Source organism: Rhodnius prolixus, unplaced genomic scaffold, assembly GCF_049639745.1.
Source record: "Rhodnius prolixus isolate KJV_2025 unplaced genomic scaffold, Rpr scaffold_5, whole genome shotgun sequence".
Classification (NCBI taxonomy): Eukaryota; Metazoa; Arthropoda; class Insecta; order Hemiptera; family Reduviidae; genus Rhodnius; species Rhodnius prolixus.
This window is the reverse complement of record NW_027411624.1, coordinates 4,413,448-4,431,518: the sequence shown is the minus strand read 5'-3', so window position 1 is coordinate 4,431,518 and position 18,071 is coordinate 4,413,448. Positions and strand designations below refer to the sequence as shown.

At 35.0% G+C, this 18,071-nt stretch overlaps 2 protein-coding genes across 13 annotated transcripts in view; one reads left to right on the top strand and one right to left on the bottom strand.

The window, feature by feature from the left end:
- The window catches only part of yki (Transcriptional coactivator yki), a 63,570-nt gene that overhangs the window by 14,275 nt on the left and 31,224 nt on the right, over positions 1-18,071 (top strand). The window lies entirely within an intron of this gene.
- Positions 1-18,071, bottom strand: part of ACOX1 (acyl-CoA oxidase 1) — a 73,974-nt gene that overhangs the window by 28,724 nt on the left and 27,179 nt on the right. For 5 of the 9 annotated variants that reach the window (XM_074135749.1, XM_074135747.1, XM_074135748.1 and 2 more), the window contains 2 exons: positions 5,890-7,216; positions 4,041-4,165 (listed from right to left, as the gene is read on the bottom strand). The gene's annotated coding sequence lies outside the window, so the exon portion shown is untranslated. Of the gene's footprint in view, positions 1-2,028; positions 2,122-4,040; positions 4,166-5,889; positions 7,217-18,071 lie in introns of all 9 variants that reach the window. The other 4 variants (XM_074135755.1, XM_074135754.1, XM_074135750.1 and 1 more) reach the window with 3 other exon arrangements.

Genomic DNA, 18,071 nt, shown 5'->3' with positions numbered 1-18,071 from the left:
CCGGAAAAAAAGTTATGTAAAAAGCGGTTTTATAAAGTGACGTCAATGTGATTAACAGCCACCGCCAACTGAATAAATTTTGCTAACAATCATTGTCCTTTAATAATTTCAATCAATCTTCCTGAATTAAGCCTGAAATCCTGCGCCTTTGGGTCAGGCGCGGTCCACCATTTGTTAGGCACTAATCCTCATCATGAATAACTGTCCATACTGTTTCGCTCGCCTCCAAATAGCGGATGTCCACCTCTTGCAGGTTAATGCTCATTAGATTGAATCCAAATTGTAAAATACCCTATTTTTTTTGTTTTATCTTTTAATGAACCCACGCCAATTACACACCATGTCATTGCTATAGTTTCAGAGTAAAAATAACAGTATAGCGAACTCATTTTAAGATTACTCTCAATTACCTTAAATATCCCATTGTTCCTTGGCTGGAGTCTTGTCCGGAAGTAGGTAATGGTAGGAAATCGGGGCTTGGAATCCTAATTTTCAAGTGAAATTAAAAGCGAGGTAACGGCTACTTTCCTTTAGGCGTGCTTTGCGTCCAGCTACCAATTTTCTCGGAGACACAGGTGTCTAGCAAACTTTAATATTTTAAATTTATTGACTGCTAATTTTAAATCCAAAACGCTACCTTGGACTGCACCTAGAAGCAAACGGTTGACATGGAATCCTCCAGACTAGAGTGAAAAGACAAGAAACTAACCAACGCTACAAAACTTCTCGCCAGACTACTTGACAAACGATCTAAACTTAACCTAGATAACAAAAGACTCTTATATCTACTGTTACTGCGACCCATTTGGTCATACGGCATCGAAGTATGGGGATCGACCAAGCGTTCTAACCCACTACGCCTCCAGGCATTACAGTCCAAAAATACTTCGAAAACTTCTTAACGCTCCGTTCTATGTATCTAACCTCACTATCCATAATGACCTCAAAATTCCTTTCATTACAGATCTTGCTAACACTCATTTTCTCAAATTTCATTCCACTCTACAGCAGCTCATCCTAACTCTCTCATAGAACACCCACCTATCTGCCTCCACATTACCAGGTAATCTCCTCTAAGGAGATTGAAGAGAAGATGGCCTCGTGATCTACACCTAACGTGAGAGCAAAGCCCGTTACTGGAGTGACACCACTGGGTGCCTTCTCCACTCATGATTTCCCGTTATTTCTTTTCTCTTTCACCATATTTGCTTGTTGCAACAACCGTTGCAGTGGTAAATTCCAATAAAAGATTGAAAAAAAAAAAGAAATCCAAAACCTAGACTCCAGAAATCGAACCCAGTAACACCCAAGACTTTTTAGCTTTGCGGGCCCTGCCTCTACCGCCTTCAAACTGAAAAGTAATCTTTTCGCTTTCTCTTACTAGACAAACGGGAAGTAAGGCGATCATGTTAACTTTTCGAAATGAAGACCTTTTTTACCGGTAATATCTCCGTTTTTTTAGGATTCTTGAGTCCGTAAAAGTGGTTTTTAGAAAATGGTCCGCATTTGTGTGATTGTTTCGAGGGCAAAATCGTCCTTTGGGTCCTAACATGAGAACCAAAATATTGCAACCGGATGTCAACTTTTTTTGTGTGTGCAAAATAGAAGAAGAAAGATGTCCAAGTCACCATTATTGAGACCTAGAACTTCTGCCCTGTCTAGGGATTCACTGCAATAGCAATCACAACGAGGTTGATCGTGGAAATTAGTTTGAGCTCGACAAGACACTGACGAAATCAGTGAAGTTCTCGCAAATTACATGAAGAAAGAAATAGTAGCGAGTGTTCCTAGAAAAGCGATACAATTATAATGATACGGTTGAATCAACTGCAACGTAACGTACTATAGTGCTTCTAGAACAAACACTGACTTGCAGATTAGTGCAGTTAGGTTGTAATAAGCATGGGTAACGTGTTGCAATCTTCCCCATTAAGAAGTAAATCACTTTGAACAATTTAATTAACCCAATTAGGTCTTAATCTAAATTAACTACATGCACTTTTTTTTAGTACTAATCTTTTTAATTACCTGATTTAAATGACATCAAGAAGTTACGGCACAGCTACTGCTTCTGATGTTTAAGAGCAGCAAAAACAATGTTTTTATATCAGTCGCTTGGACCTTCAAGAATTTGCAACATTTGGAAAAAAATTAGAAACTCCTGAAGACTTATCTACAAATATCAAGTTTTAAACTTTCAATACTCCCTAATTTTTGAAACATATTCTACTTATTCGTAACATAACACAGAGTTTGTGAAGCCCCCCCCCCCATACTAAAAAGACACGTTAGAACTGCCCTAAAACTATTTCTTTAGTCAAATTATTATGATAGAAGTAGGTAGCCGAACGGTTGGAGGCGAAGCCCGTAAAAGCTAAGATATATTATGGTTCTGGGTTCGATTTCCGGTCTAGACCTTGCATTTTTGGATAGTAAAGTATGTTCGCTAGTCGATTGCTACCCCGAAAATGAGTTAGATGGACGTGAAGCCCGGCTGAAGAAAATAAGCTGTGTTTATGTGCAGGAAATCTGAAGCAAAATCGTGGGAGCTTTTACCGAGGAAATCTAAAAGAGGAAAAACCTTTCTGTAAAATACTTCTGGGGTTGATTTTTTTTTTGAGATCGCTGTTCAGAAGGTAGTCTCCATTTCCCTGCGAGAAATGCTGCCAGAAGTACCCAAGAAAGATGATTTTAAATCGAAGTTTTAGAGCCACATGTGCGTGCAGCAGAGGATAAACAAACATTTGCTCAGATGTCGAATTTAAATTCCTAAACTTGAAAATCAGGAGTCGTGCGAGTGGCTACATCTCCATCTAAACCAATCCATAATTGCCGTTGTTTTTTTGTTGTTTTTTCCCACTACATGTAGCAATAGTAATTGTGCTGATGATGTAGTTTTAAGTAGTTAGTTAGAGTTGTATTACTAGCTTTTACAGCACATAACTTCATAATACTACGTCATTGTGTGTTACATATGATTACACTGTTACTTTCTACTGTAACTACTGCATAACCACAGTAAATACATTTATTAGTGATTCCATTTGTGTGTAGATCCCCAGGGTTGTTACAATTAGAAGTTATGGTGATGTTTCTCTTCAGCAATAGATTCCTAAATTAACACCTTTTTTCTTACTAGAACAGTGAGAAGAGGGAAGATATTCTGCAGACTTTGGGCTCTTACTGGGAATAATTCCTTTTTTAAGTCACATGCGTAATATTCGTTTAGACGCGAGGCCCGCAAAGCTATTGATCTATTGTAGATTCGATTCTTTGTCTAGGTCTTAGATTTTATTTAATGGTTAATAAAAGGAAATTTACAGTAAAGTATGTTTGCTAGTCGCCTCCGTCCACGACACCTAATTGGTAGTTACGTCCACGTAAAGCCCCGCCTGTAAAAATAGGCATTACTTTACTTATTTTATTTAAAGATAAATTTACTCCTCATCAAAAAATTATTATTAATGTTGCTTAAACTAACTTAAAGTGAATTCACGCAAGCAGTTTGATTCTCACCCACTTTGTGAATATGCGTTAACCATTTCCGTTTCCTTTTTTGGTAAATCTATTACGTAAAACTTAAATTTTTTTCAAATTATTTGACGTGATCCTAAAATTTCCTCTTGAATAAAAGTAAGGGCTGGTTAAAACATTATCAATACTCCAGATAAGCGATAATAGTAAAACAGGAAATCGATATCTTTTCTCGTCAGGATTCTTTTCCCCCTCCCCTAGAAATTTTAATAAATTGACACCTAAAACAAACATGAAAAATGAAAAAAAATTTCACGATTTGACGTGTCATTATCCCTTCAAGGTAACATTTATGTCCGCTGCAATTGTAATTACCTTTAATTGGTTTACCTTGAAATTTTTATTATCATTATTATTACAATATCATTATCATATATACTTAATTCCACTCTTATATTAATATTCATATCTTATAACTAGTGAAACAAACTGATGTGAACACATCGCACTAATTTCTCTTATGGTAATTAAATTTTTTCTTTTTGAACTAAAAAAACTTGTTATACCTGTCCCCATGGAAAATCTGTTCTGAGAAAACTACTTCCGGTGAACCAGTTTTCTCCCGCCGTAAAGTGCCACTTCCGGTAGGTTGATTTGCTCCTAAAGCTAATCACGGGTCTGATGGCTGCATCTAAACAAACATTTGAATTTGTACTTCTTGCGTTTTTTATCTATTAATTATTATTATTATTATTTATGCTGTTCACATTCACAATCCACAGAAGCCAACAAATAACAAACACAAATACTCATGTATTATACGTAACAATTTATCCGCCTCCGTCTACGACACCTATTTCCGGTGTAGATGGATAAAATAGGCGCATTTATTTAACCCTAATTTTTTTATTGAACGCGTAATTTCTTAATCGATTACTTATAGAATTGTATTGTAAATATTGTAGAATTTGTCACAGTGATTTATTTACCTCTAAAAAATTATTTATTATTATTATTATTATTATTATTATTATTATTATCTAATAATAAAGAGAAACATGTTAAATCTAAAGGAATATTCAAACAGATTGTTAATAAACTATAAAGATTTGATTAGAAATTCGATAATTGCCACTATACTTAGAAAAGATAATTAATTTAATTTCGACCTTAGAATAATATCGATAGATTGTTTTAGATATTCCTAAAAATAAATATTATCAGTATTTTAATTATATTTTGTTTTAAGAACTATAACATCCATACTTCCAGGAATATAAAAATATATATAATTCATTGCCAATGTTTAGTTGACAGTTGTAGAGGCAATTTGATAACATTCAAAACTATGGAGATTTTGATTATAAATATACAAGTGTGTTTGTGTTACGTAATTAGTGTAACTTCTTTGTATTATGTAATAGTTGTCTGCTACAGAGGTCCGTCACATTTGATTACAAGTAAGCTGTGTTTACTTACTTGTAAGCTATATAGTCTGTAATTATATTATTAATGCTAGGGCAGGTGTTGGTCTAGTGGTCAAGAGAATGGCTTTGTAATTAGGAGATCACCAGTTCGAATCCCGTGTATGACTACTTTTTATTTGTTAGAAAAAAAAAAATTGTTTACAGTAAAGTATGAGCTTCCCACCCACGTCCACGACATGAGCTGGACGTTGAGCCCCTCATGACCAAAAATAATAGGCGATTACTTTACTTTATATTACTAAATAACCAAAGCACGCTGATGAACGGATCCGTTTGATTTCGACGCGGAGATTCCGGGTTTGAATCCACCTTCTGGCCGCTTAGATAGTATCCGTAATATAGAAACTTACTTCTCTCTTTACTGATTGGATTTTTGGTTTTTTTAAAGATGTTTTTTCGAAGTAACTCCGAAAGTTTTCTCTAATCGTATCTTCGTATTAACATTTCGTGCAGTTAGACTGATAATTTTTTATATGAACCATTTTTCTAGGAGAATTGTCATTCATAGCTGTACTGGAAATAGATATGGCTAGAACTTCCCTTTATGGGTCATTTTATTATAATATGTGATTTTAAGAATTAAATATTTTCTAAATATTCCGAGTTTTAAGGAAATGTCCCTGAATAGACAAGACAGAAGACACACCAACTCTCTAATGATGTAAAACAGTATATTGTAAATTAGCCCTGAAGATGACCTAGACCCTAGGTTCGAAAGCTTGGCATAATAAAGTTTATAATGCCTGAAACTGGCATCAATTTTTTTCATCCTATTGAAATGTCTGAACTTTTAGTAAGAGAAAATCACGCTAGATTTCCTAACTGAACTGAACATTTATTTCCGGAGTGAACTCAACACGATCGCTATACTTCTACTTACTAGCAGCAAGAGAATGGAAAAAAGTATTACTCCAGCTTTGGTAATAACCTGCGGTCAGCGTGTGTTTGATGTCCTGTTAGACAGACAAACTAAGAGACGATGTGAACCGCTAGCACTTCGAGTCTAGTTTTGGATAATTAACATGCCTAAGCAAGCATTTTTCGGCCGGTCCCAGTGTATTTGGTTAAAGAGGACCTGTTTCCAACAGCCTCCACAGCTTCCTTCTCCTCTTAGTAGAACGGTACACTTGAAATTATCTCTCTCTGAACAAAAGCCACCAGCACTGCCACTCCTCCATTTTATTACCTCTCTCTTTTCAATCGTGGCTCTCTGCTACGTCATTATACGTCATCTTTTCACACGACTTTCTATTACTGCAGTTTACGTGAATAAGTTCTTCTGAAACGAAAAAAGACACGTTATCTTAGTATTAAGCATGTTGAACGCAATAAAATTATGCTGTTAAAGAAAGTATGACGCCCTAGCGTCGCCATTACCACCACAACATCAAGTTTATTCTAAGTTTTGTATTATCACTTTATGAATGAGTACTAATGAATGAAAAATGAGTATGAATGAATCATAAAATTTTGAACAATAATCGATCTAATAGATCCTGAGTAGAAGTGGAACGAATGAATCAGAAGTTTCTAAGAAATTTTGAGTCATACTACCATAATACTTTCGAGTTTAATGGGAACAAAACAATTATTACTAAATTATAATCTACTTGGAGATTTTGTTTTATAAAGAGGGGGGGGCCATCTTGAATTTTTTTAATAAAAAAAAATCCGGTGATGGTGGGAAATTTTTTGGAAAACTTGAGTTTTGCACGCAAAAAAAAAAATAACTTCTTGTTTTTCAGGTTTTCTGAGAAGAAAACTTAAAATTCAGCCAAAATAGTAATGACCCAGGCTATGAATATAGGGGATATTTAACATTTATGTACTTTGGCAACACTGTGTAAAATTCACAAGTTATATCGTAATGGTAATATTATAAGGGCGTGGAAATAGGGACATTTAAAGTTTACATTGGCATTACTGCGTTACACACAGTTTACAAAAAATGCTTTTGTGGGGAAAAAAAAAAAAAAATAGAAGTCGCTTTGGTCCGGTTGGCATGACGATATTGGAGTAATCTTCAAAGAAATACACACGCGCGCGCGCGCACATATACACTGACAGATTTACAAACATTTGTATATAATGTAAATATAGAAATTAGTGTGTTATTTTTCTTTAATCTGTGTGTAAGTTGGTGTTGTATGGAGCGTTCCCACGATGGCGCCTAACATGTTAGTTATGGGTGATGTATGGTGTAGTCCTCCATCTTGCTTTGCTTCCTTCCTCTTCAGCAGTTTGTGCGTCTCTCTCTGTACACACACGAAACGAATAAAAAAGAAAGAAAAAGAAAACTATTTCTTAGAAGATTTGTGTTTGCGTGAATGCAAGCACGTAAGCTGCTGGCTACTACAACTACTACTACACGACAAAGACCGTAAAATTGGGCGCCCCCTAACAAAATGTATAAAAATACTTCACTTTTTTTAATTTTTTTTTATTATTTTTATTTTGCCCGCCCACTAGAGGGGTAGTTGCGTAGGTTTTATTGAGTTTAAAGTTTCCATAGATGTGAATTTTAAAGCTCGTCAACAGATCTAAATGTCATTGGCGCCTGAAAACTTTGTCAGTCCTCTGAAGTGTTTTCTCGTTTCAGACAACATTAGTAAGAAATTCCCGGGAAAAAAGAAAAATTTATCGGCCAGCAAGTTTCCGGATATGATTCGAACCCGGTATCTTCTAGCGGAAATCCTGTATTTTTTTTGTACATTATTATAACATCTATTATTATTTAAATTGTAAAAGAAAAAGCCGTGCGATTTATTGAACTAAAAACTGCAGTAGCCCACACCTCACAATGCTTACCAGTTATTTTTGACTTTCTTATTTTTACAGAATTATTTGAACGATAAAAAACTATAATATTGTAAAGTAGTACATGATTGTTATATAAGTTATATGTACATATTACATAATTGGTACGTTAAGTATTGTAATCATTAATCAGGTCAGTGATATGTGTTATTACGTAGATGCTCATTACTATCATATTAAGATTCTAGTGTAATAACTTGCACGTTTACTTTTTTATTATTGCTATTAAAAAAAAAAATGCTTCTAACGTCCTTGTTACCCAGCGATTGAATCTACTGGCTGATGTTAGCGGTTGAATTCCCCGGAGCAAATACATCTCCCTCCCCCCCAAAAAAAAATTAATCAAAAACTATTAGGACTTAAAAGGAGGTGGTGATCGTGATGTACTACTTTTTTTAAAAAATCATTGGGCAGTTAGAAAATAGTAAGGGAAAATAGAAACAACTAAAAAATCGCTTCGGTACTCAACGGATCTCGGCCCAAACTTTAGCATCATAATCCCCCCCTCTCCTTCCACCCCCCTCAAAAAAACCCGAAATTTTGTAAGCCCTCCAAACATGTGTTCACTCGTCTTTTTGGCGCAGCCCCATTAAAAAGCGAATATTCAAATGCTATTTAAATCAGAATGCTCGTAAGCTTTGTATTGTCTTAGCCTTGTGCACATGCGTAGTTCTTCATTTTCAGCTCATGTTCTTGTAGAATATTCTGTTGTTTTTCTGGGTAGATAGCTGATGAATTACTGTGTAATTGATTCAATTTGAATCCTTAATTAATCTTTCATTTAAAAAAAGCCAGGTGGGAAGTTTAACACATTTTGTTCCCTTAAACAGAGTTCCCATTGTATTTCTCATCAGGATGTGCAATCAGATTACCCTAATGGGTCGACCTTTCAAAAAAGGTGGCCATTTAGAAGAAGTTTGACTGCAACATGAGCAGTGGATCGCCATTGGCCGCCCAGCCAACTCGAAATGAAATAATTACGCGTTTCTGCTTTCTTCCAATTCTTCATTTACCCCCTCTCCTCGCCCACTACTCAGATTTCTTAAAGAAGAAAAAAATATGTTCGAAAAAAATACGCAGATTTGATCATCGACTCAAGGCTGTGTACAAGAAAATGACAGTGATTTCGTAAACGCACTGGTTTTTTTTTGTTTTTACAGAGTCTTTGCTAAAGGCTAAAAATAGCGCAGTGTGATCGTTCGTAATGTGACGTCTATCAAGACGAGAGAGAGAGAGAGACATTTTGCTTGAATTGAATTAATGAATGACCCAGGCGATGGTGGAGCATTCTCCTGCCCCATTAATGTACCCAGTATATTTCTGTAAAATGAGTTATAAGAGGTTAATAATTAAGATATAGACGTGAATTAAGTATTTACGTATGTATTGTACGCGAGTGAGAGAGAAAGAGAGAGAGTGGGAGGTATTTATGTCTGTCTGTATATCTAGGAGTGTGTGAACGAGCGCGCTGGCGGCTATCTTTGAGGCGGGCAACAGCGGAGTGGGGGCAGCAAGGCGCGGGAATCATTTAAAGGCGGGGGAGTTACCACGCCGGCTATAAAATTGGCACTGGCGTCCACTATCTTTACCAACCATTTCCGGTCTCGTCTTTTTTTTTTTTATTTTTGTTTTAAACACTATTTTTGTTTCCATTTTTTTTTTCTTTTTTCTTTAATTACAGATTAAAAGAATTACTGAGTAATTTATGTTAATGAGTATCGAGATATTCCATTGGATTCTGAACAAGTTAAATGAGGTTGGACAATAAGATTCATTCGATTATCAAACGGGTTGTTTGAGCAGATTTGAGTTTTGTTTTAGTAGTTCAAACCATGCTTTAAGTTCTCTGTCTGAGCAGGAAATAAAAAAAATAAAAAATAGTGGAAAAACTCTGTAAATTGAAAATTTTTATCAGTAATTGACATCTCTTGGTGTTAAAATCTCGACTTTTTATAGGGCTTCCATGTACTGATTAAGAAAAGTTTGTTCTCTAAGTTACGGACGCAACAATTTACTAAATAAGCTAACTGAGAAGTACTTGTCCAAGAACCACAACCTAATGGTAACAAAAAGTTTATTTAGAACATCAGCGCAGTCCAGCGGCCGACCATAATATCTTGCCTCCTCCCCCCTGTATGAGAATATATATGTGTGTGTGTGTGTGGATAAAGTTTAAATCGCTTTCAAAATTATTACGTCATTACTGTTTACGGGGTGAACTTTCACGACGTGTTGGCGGCCTCACAGCTGTTATTATTATTTCTTGTAGCTTGTCTCCTCTCGTATTTACCGTTGTTGATGATGATGAGGTTGATTAAATTATGACGTCAGAGTGTTTTCTATTGCGTAAAACAACTGTTTATATACTAGATTAGATGATTTCACCCCCACCCTCCTTCGCCTATTTATTTACTTAAAAATGTTCAGAGTTTCTGTAACGATGGTTATCTTACTTTATATTTTTAACAAAAAGATTTTTGTTTAGGCATTATAGATCTGGGTTTGTAATCTTTGTACCAAGGTTAGAGAGTAAAATAATGTGAACAATTATTTTGTTTGAGGGTAGTATCTATCTACCTGAACCGAAAAACAAAAAATTGCAGGTTAGTCCAAATTTAATATATCGCTTTGAATTTTCCAGAGAATTATTTTTTTTTTTTGAAATCTCTTAAGAAAAGTAAGTTTTAGGGCGCTTTTCTAAGAGGGTCCGGGGAAGGTTATCTCGGTAAGGTTATATTACAGTGTACACAAGCTGTTTTTAAGAATCCAAATTGGAAGACAATTTCTGAGTTGGAACTTTGAAAATAGTAAGTGCCACACTAGATTTTTGTTTTTTTTTAAATCATTGTTTTAGTTGGCGGGACACTTGTCTTTGGCCCCGGACACTTTTACCTTAAAGATAATGAATTTTAATTGACATTTTGGACAAATCCCAAAACTACTCATTGCTTACTTGTCATATGTCTTTTTCCTTTGCCTTTTTCTTGTCATTCGTTTTCTTTTTATTTACTTTCAAACTTATTATATAAACAGATCTCTATTAGCTTTATTTAAATTTAAAATTAGCAAGCAATTGGGGAAGTTTGCAATTATTTAAAAGAAAAATCTCTAATTGAGTTTTTTTTTTTTTAGGCTAGTGATTGACAGGAATGTGGGACAAGACTAAATTTCTAACTTCTCATTCACCTTGCGAAAGGAAGTAATGTAATTAAACAGATATATACTTAATTTTTAGTTCACGTTCAGAGAACAAACTAAATCTAAATGTACCTTCCTACATATTACATTTTCCTCATTAAAACTGTCCGGTAGGACAGTTGTATAAGGGTTGATCGTCAAAAACTGTACGAAAAAGCGTAACGTTGAAAAACACCCAACTTTGTCAATTTTTTTCTCTTTTTCTATAAAAGATAAAATTCCCAAATTTTCTTTAAAATAAAGGGCAAACCCTCCTTTATAACTGCAATTTTTTTGCACCAACCTAGATCTGATAGATTTTGAGAAAAAAGATGCTGAAAATGATCAAAAACGGCTTTTTCAAAAAATGTTCTTGTTCTTGTTCTTCTTGTTGTTGTTCTTGTTACCTTTTTTGTAAACAACGTAGCGCCTAAACGCGCGAACCGATTTTCATGAATGAGGTGTCATTCGATTCGGAATTTTATGTAGATGTGCCTTTTGGGGGTCTCGACGCTGTACATCGAATGGCCCGATTTTGATAAAATTTGGTAGGATGATAGGGTTAGGGCTCCCCTACGTAACATTAAAGCGGCGATCAGCTCTTACACTTGTTAAGGGGAAGTATAGCAATCGTTGCAAATTATCGACACGTGAACCGATTTTTATGAATGAAGTGTCATTCGAATCGAAATTTTAGTACAGATTTGCACTTTAAAAGTCTCGACGCCGTGCCTCATAAGGAGGGGAGTTTGCCCCACCCAAGTAAGGCCCTTTCTAAAACTATTATTACCAATATTTCTATAACGCTTAGTCCGATTTTGATAAAATTCAGCTCGAATAAGTGGTTAAAGCTCGTCTACGTTGCTATGCTCTTGCACCTACTAAGAGGAAGTACTGCAATCGTTTAAATTATCAATGAGTGAACCGATTGAAATCAATGAATTGTCGTTAGATTAAAAAATCTTTGCCTCTTTGCCTTTTAGGAAGAAGTACTGCAATCGTAGTTTATTTTTCTTACTCCTCTTAAAAGGAAGTACTGAAATCGCAGTTTAATTTTGCTATTTACGTACAAATACCTATGTTATTCAAAACGCTTTTTTAAAAAAAGTTGTTATTGAGAATGGTTTGGGGGACCGCAACTATAATCATTCTTTAAAAAGATCTCTCCAGTGGTAGTTACGGTTCCGACTTACCACCTTATCAGGTTATAATGATAGAATTGCTTATTCCAAATTTAAAAAAATCTGTAAAGCAGATATGTAACTTTGCAAAATAGACAAAAAGGAAAATCTATCCAAAAGGTACAAAAATCTCTTTAACAAAAACTTACAGTTTAAAATGTTAAGTATAAGGGTTGATTAAACGCCAAAAGGTACACAAATCAGCAAGCACCCAACATTTCATTTCATTAATTCTTCATTAATATTTAAGTAATTTTACTGCATTAATATTCATTAATATTTTTTAGAATTTATTAGATGTCACAGACCCTTATGCTGGCCACTTCATTTATAATATTTTTTTGTTATAATTATGATAAATCACACATACGTACATGCATGTTAAAGTAGAAAAAGACAAAGTTAGAGTAGGCTACTGTCTTGAATTCGTCTTACCGAAATATTCATAACTGTGTGAGCACAAATAACACACAGTTAATAACAAGTAGCTTATTCAACAACAATTATTCATTTCTCAATTGTAATTTAATTTAGTCCCCTTAATTTTACTTATAGTAAAATACTGGAATAATTAGCTGTCCTAAAAATATACATATCTTATTTACTTTATATTACATATTACATTTTTTTTTATAAAAAAAAGTTTTGAATTTTTTAGCCTCATAATTTTTTTTTTTATAACGTTTTTCTTTTTAACCTGTAATTAACAGTTTATTATTATAAATAACTAGATATTGCAGTCAATCTACAGTGCTACTTGAACATGTATTTTGTAGACGAAAATGGCCAGCATAAGGGTCTGTGACATCTAATAAATTCTAAAAAATATTAATGAAAAATAATGCAGTAAAATTACTTAAATATTAATGAAGAATTAATGAAATGTTGGGTGCTTGCTGATTTGTGTACCTTTTGGCGTTTAATCATCCCTTATACTTAACATTTTAAACTGTAAGTTTTTGTTAAAGAGTTATATACATTGAACTGACGTTCTCAGTTACCTAAGTATCAATAAGGCTCCTATCGCAAGTCAAAAGTATGTAAGTGAACTGGTAGTTACCTAATCTTTCACCAAACTGCACTCCGTCAAAAGAAGCTTGTTTACACGTTTTGTTGAAATATTTTGTTATGGAAGATTGAACCGAATAAAAGTGATAGTTTCTGACATAAATAATTAGCACTTCACAGTTAATCAACATAGAAGTATTTTCAAAATATGTAAACAGCCCTGAAGAAGACAGTCTCTAAGATCGAAAGCTTGCCATTGAAGGAAATAAAAAAATGCTGAAATTGGTAATAATCTTTCTTCCTATGGGATTAATCTTATATCTTTTGTATATTGATTTATGTATGTATATAAATTATATATTTTATAACCTATATATAATATTTTATATAAATAATGCTCTTAAAATACCTGCGAATGGATCTGATTTTCTTTAGGGCAAATAAATGTTTCAACCAGTTAAAAATTAGTCCACTAAAATTGTAATTACGCAGTAAATGAAGACTGAATAATGCGACTGATTCTTATGTGTGGGTTACCCATCAAAATGTGCAGTTCTTAAATTAAAAGTTACTTTCTATTAGCTATTAGTTAAAATTCAATTTTGGGCTAAAAAATTTAAAGAAAATCGCTTGTCCTGATGGATGAACTATTAAACGATTGTTTGTTATCGGTTTCTGTTAAAATCGCGTCTATTTGTCTTGATTGGAGTTCGCATTGCGGACAGCAATAGTAAGTATATAAAGTAGCGGTAAAAATCAATATTAATAAGAGATATTCCCATAGACAATGTGGAGAAAGTTAATTGGTTATGCTCGTCTGCATCCTGGTTGTTTGGTCGCAATATCTTTCCAATAAACTGTACATCAAACCAACTGGATCCGGTTTTGGCGGTTTATCTGGAGAACTTTTGTTTCGTAATGGGACTCAGAGGCAGTTCTTCCACTAGGCGTCTCTGATCTTAAGAAGAACATGCTTCTACAATCCACTGTTCCTAACTTATGAATCCGCATCCAATGCAGACAGTTTTCAAGTAATTCCAGACGATGAGCAACCATGTATTCGTAGCCGCTCTTCCTGTGCACTACGAGTTAGCCATTTTGAATACAAAAGTAAGTACACTACTTGGCTATGACGCGAAATCTTCCAGCTTTTAGTCTCACGATCTCCTCCTAACGGACGAAAAAGATTCAATTTTCTTGAATGAGTGGAATTAAAAAAGCGTTCAAGAACAATAGTTATAATTTCTGGTTCGCAGACGAAAAAGTTCAGTAGCCTGTGGTACTTTTAGTCAGCACTGGGAGAGTGAACTTATTTCCGTTCTCATACTCCGCAATACACAGCCGTCTTAATTATAGTCGTATTTACAATAATAAAAAAAAAGGTTAACCCTCTCTTTTTATAATATTACCAAGTGACGCCACCAAATGTCTCTATTCATTCATAGAAACTTGGAAGACATTTGTTTATTAAGGTTCTTTGAACCTCTTTTAGGGAACTTCAATTAAAGCCTTGTAAAAAAAAAGACCCTTAACTTTTTGAAGTTAGTATTCACTTAATTTTGTACTAACCTTTAAGTTTTGAACTCCCGTTTTGCTGTGGGGTCTATTGAAAACCCGTACGTTTCTACCAGGATGTTGAGTCCTTATTTGAATGCTGCTAATTGTGGCTGAAGTGTGCTACGTGTGAAGGTTATTCTCGGTGAATACCATGTGTAGGTTACACTCGGTGGTGGTTACAACCAGGTGATCGAACTGTCAATTGCCACTGCCTTCTTGATTAGGTTTTGTTTATAATGGGTTATAATATATTTGATTAAAATTATTTGTGTATGTTTAGTAGATGACGAATTAAAAAAAGTTAAAATAAATTAAATATTCAACTACACTAGAGAATGTGGTCAAGTTCAGATTTTCATCCATCATTAGATTCATCAGTTTGGTGTAGAGAATTTGACTTTCAATATGTTTCTGTCCTCACTAATCTCGTTGACTCAGTGAAAGAAATCAACATGCTTATCAAAGAGCAACACAACTCTATAAAAAATAAATAAATAAATAATTTTATTAGCTTGTTGCATTTATCCTTTACAGCTCTCTAATACATTTTACTTTTTTACGCATTATTTATCAAGTGATATCCTTAGTTTATAAATATTTAGTTTAACAATTAATTGCCCAGAAGAAATGCAGATAAGAGATTGGTTAATCCAGTGTTGCCACTTAAATTATCGCGCCCGCTCTTATAAAATACAATGCCTACTTTATTGAAATATTACGTATGACCAAACCATAAAGAATCCTTAAATACTTATCGATGAATCATTTTCTGATGATTGGAAATCTGAAAAAACTGGCCAGAAATAGGAAAAAAAGGGGTGCACTGATAATCGAAACTTATGACATGGAGACATCGATTACAGTTTTCAATTCACCTAATTGTACCCACGATGGGATGTAGTGATATAGATCACGTTTCTCTTGCGCGGTGCACACCTGAATGGCGGAAACTTTTTCAAATAAAACCAGCCTAGCTTTCAAGCTTTAAAGGGAGTTTTAAAGTATTAAGAAGTAAAAGAAAAGGTCCACACCATGAACAATACTCGACAATAGCCCTTCAGGGATAGGGATTAGCCCATTGGTAATGGTTCTAATTTTGGTCTAAGTGCAACAACCCTCTGAGGGTCTCACTCTCGATCTAAAGAAAACTTTTTTTTCAAACCTAACAAGGACGGCGTTTACTCTACTGGAGTAGTTGGCGCTTAGTATTAGTCGTGGAGGTAAAGATAGTTACAACTACTCTAGTAGTTTATAAATAAGACGGTAAGTCTGCGAGGTGGGTTTGTTAGGGCCGACAGCCAGGCTGTGTTCATGTTCGTCCCTCCTCACACCCCTTCTCGGCCACATCATCCCAGTAATCACTTAACTGAGCAATGTGCTGCTGTGCCCACGTGCTGGCCCAACTCCCTCGTCACTCTCCGTACCCCCTCTCTTACTCAGTCAGTCTGTGGAGTTGGTCCGTCTACAAGGCCCACACCTCCGGATCTCGCGCACAACGGCGCTTCTACCACAAAACACTTTTAACAAACCAAACTAACTACTGAGTGTGTCTACTTTAAAAACATTTATTTTACTGAAACTCTCAAACACACTTACACACACAAATCAAGTACTTCCTGCCTATGAAACGGAAGTCACGTATTACTTCTTGGGTGTGGCCGTGTTCTTGAGATAACAGTTTTATTTTCTTACTCTTTAGCTTGCCCTAACGGAAAAAAAGTAAGGAAAAAATCTGTACAAAATATTATAAAAACATTCTCCTAAAGTTTCCTTTGAACATTGAGTTTTTACTAAGCGTTAGTTAGCTGCAAGATATACATTTCTTTACCTCCAAGAAAGAGGGAAGTATTGCGGTCGTGTAAGTTTTTCGAATTTAGTTTTCAGCGCAAATAAATGATTTAAGATTTTTTTAATGCGAAAAAATTTATTTGCGGTTTTGCGAGCAAAATATCTGAAAAAGTAAAAACTCTCAGAAAGTTAAAACTAGTTATTTTTTTTTTGGCACAAAGAATGTAGCCGAAATCCTTTCAAACCGGAAGGAAGTTTATTTACAAAAAATGAATCACTTTTATTTGAATCATTTCCCCAAGAAAATCAATTTGTCTTAGTTCGGGTACTCGGTGAATTTCCTTGGGTTCTGTATCCAATGGTTTCCCTATATCAAGGGAATTAAGACAAAGAGATCCTCTTTCCCCATATTTTTACTATCCGTTCCCTGGAAAAGGGTATTTGACGCTATGGGAACCAAAACCTGGAGGAACCATTTATAACAGATTCAGCCAATATTTGGCGTTCGCTTAAGATGTTTCTTTCGGCCCGATCGCAGGCGGCACTTCTTAGGAAGCTTTTAAAAATTCATAGAAAGAGTTAATTTATATCAAGATTCATAGAGAGCTACATGAAGTTGGAGCTAAATATATGTAGACTACAGGAATACATCTAAACGAGAAGCAATACAATTCGGAGATCACAACATTGAAGTAGTCCAGGTACCTGGGAGGTGTTACCACGAAAAGAAATGAAGTCACTGTAAAGACTGTGAATGCTAGAATATCTGAGGATACCAGGTATTGCGGGAAGTTTTTCGCTTCATAGATTCAAGAAGGCAAGTTGGTAATTTGTGACGCTGATGAAGAAGATGCTGGGCTAGCCCAACCTGCTCTTAAATAAGAATAACTAGATTACGTTCAAGCAATAAGATGATGATATTGTCGTAGTAATGATAAACTTCGCATTCAACTTTAATTCCATTCTAAACCTTATTATTTTAAAATATGATGACCGCAGATTTGTGATCTACTATATATTTATACCGGAGGAACTGTCCTTGAAATACAACCTAATCATTGAGAATCTAATGAAGTGGAACAAATGGGCGTGAAGATCAACACCCTAGACAGTGTGTAGAGTGAAAGAAAGTTGAGATGCTCCCGAGACTTGGCCAATTGGATTGCGCGAACAGATTGTGTGGGAACTTGATTGCATAATCTGCTGCTGTCGTCACTCTCGGCTATCCGTACCATCACTGAAGACGAGGAAGGTTACTGTGTCCTTTCCTCTTTGGATGTCCTTAACATCTAGGTCCTTTCTACCGCTAGTTGAAATAGTCCTGGAAATGTATGCACTCATACTGATTGCTAAATGTGTTTTGCGTGGATATGTGGTGGTTATAGCCCACGCTTTCTAACCTCCAAGGCCGTCTCATGCTACCTTCCTGTCTAGTCCACACATATAGGCCGGCCGCAGTCCTTCGGCTCTCCTTCATTATTCAATCTATTCTCTGTTTTGAACGCGCGCGTACTTACAGTTTGCGTCCAGAGATTATATATTAATTTATTCGTAATTAGCATGTTTATACTACTCTCTCTTT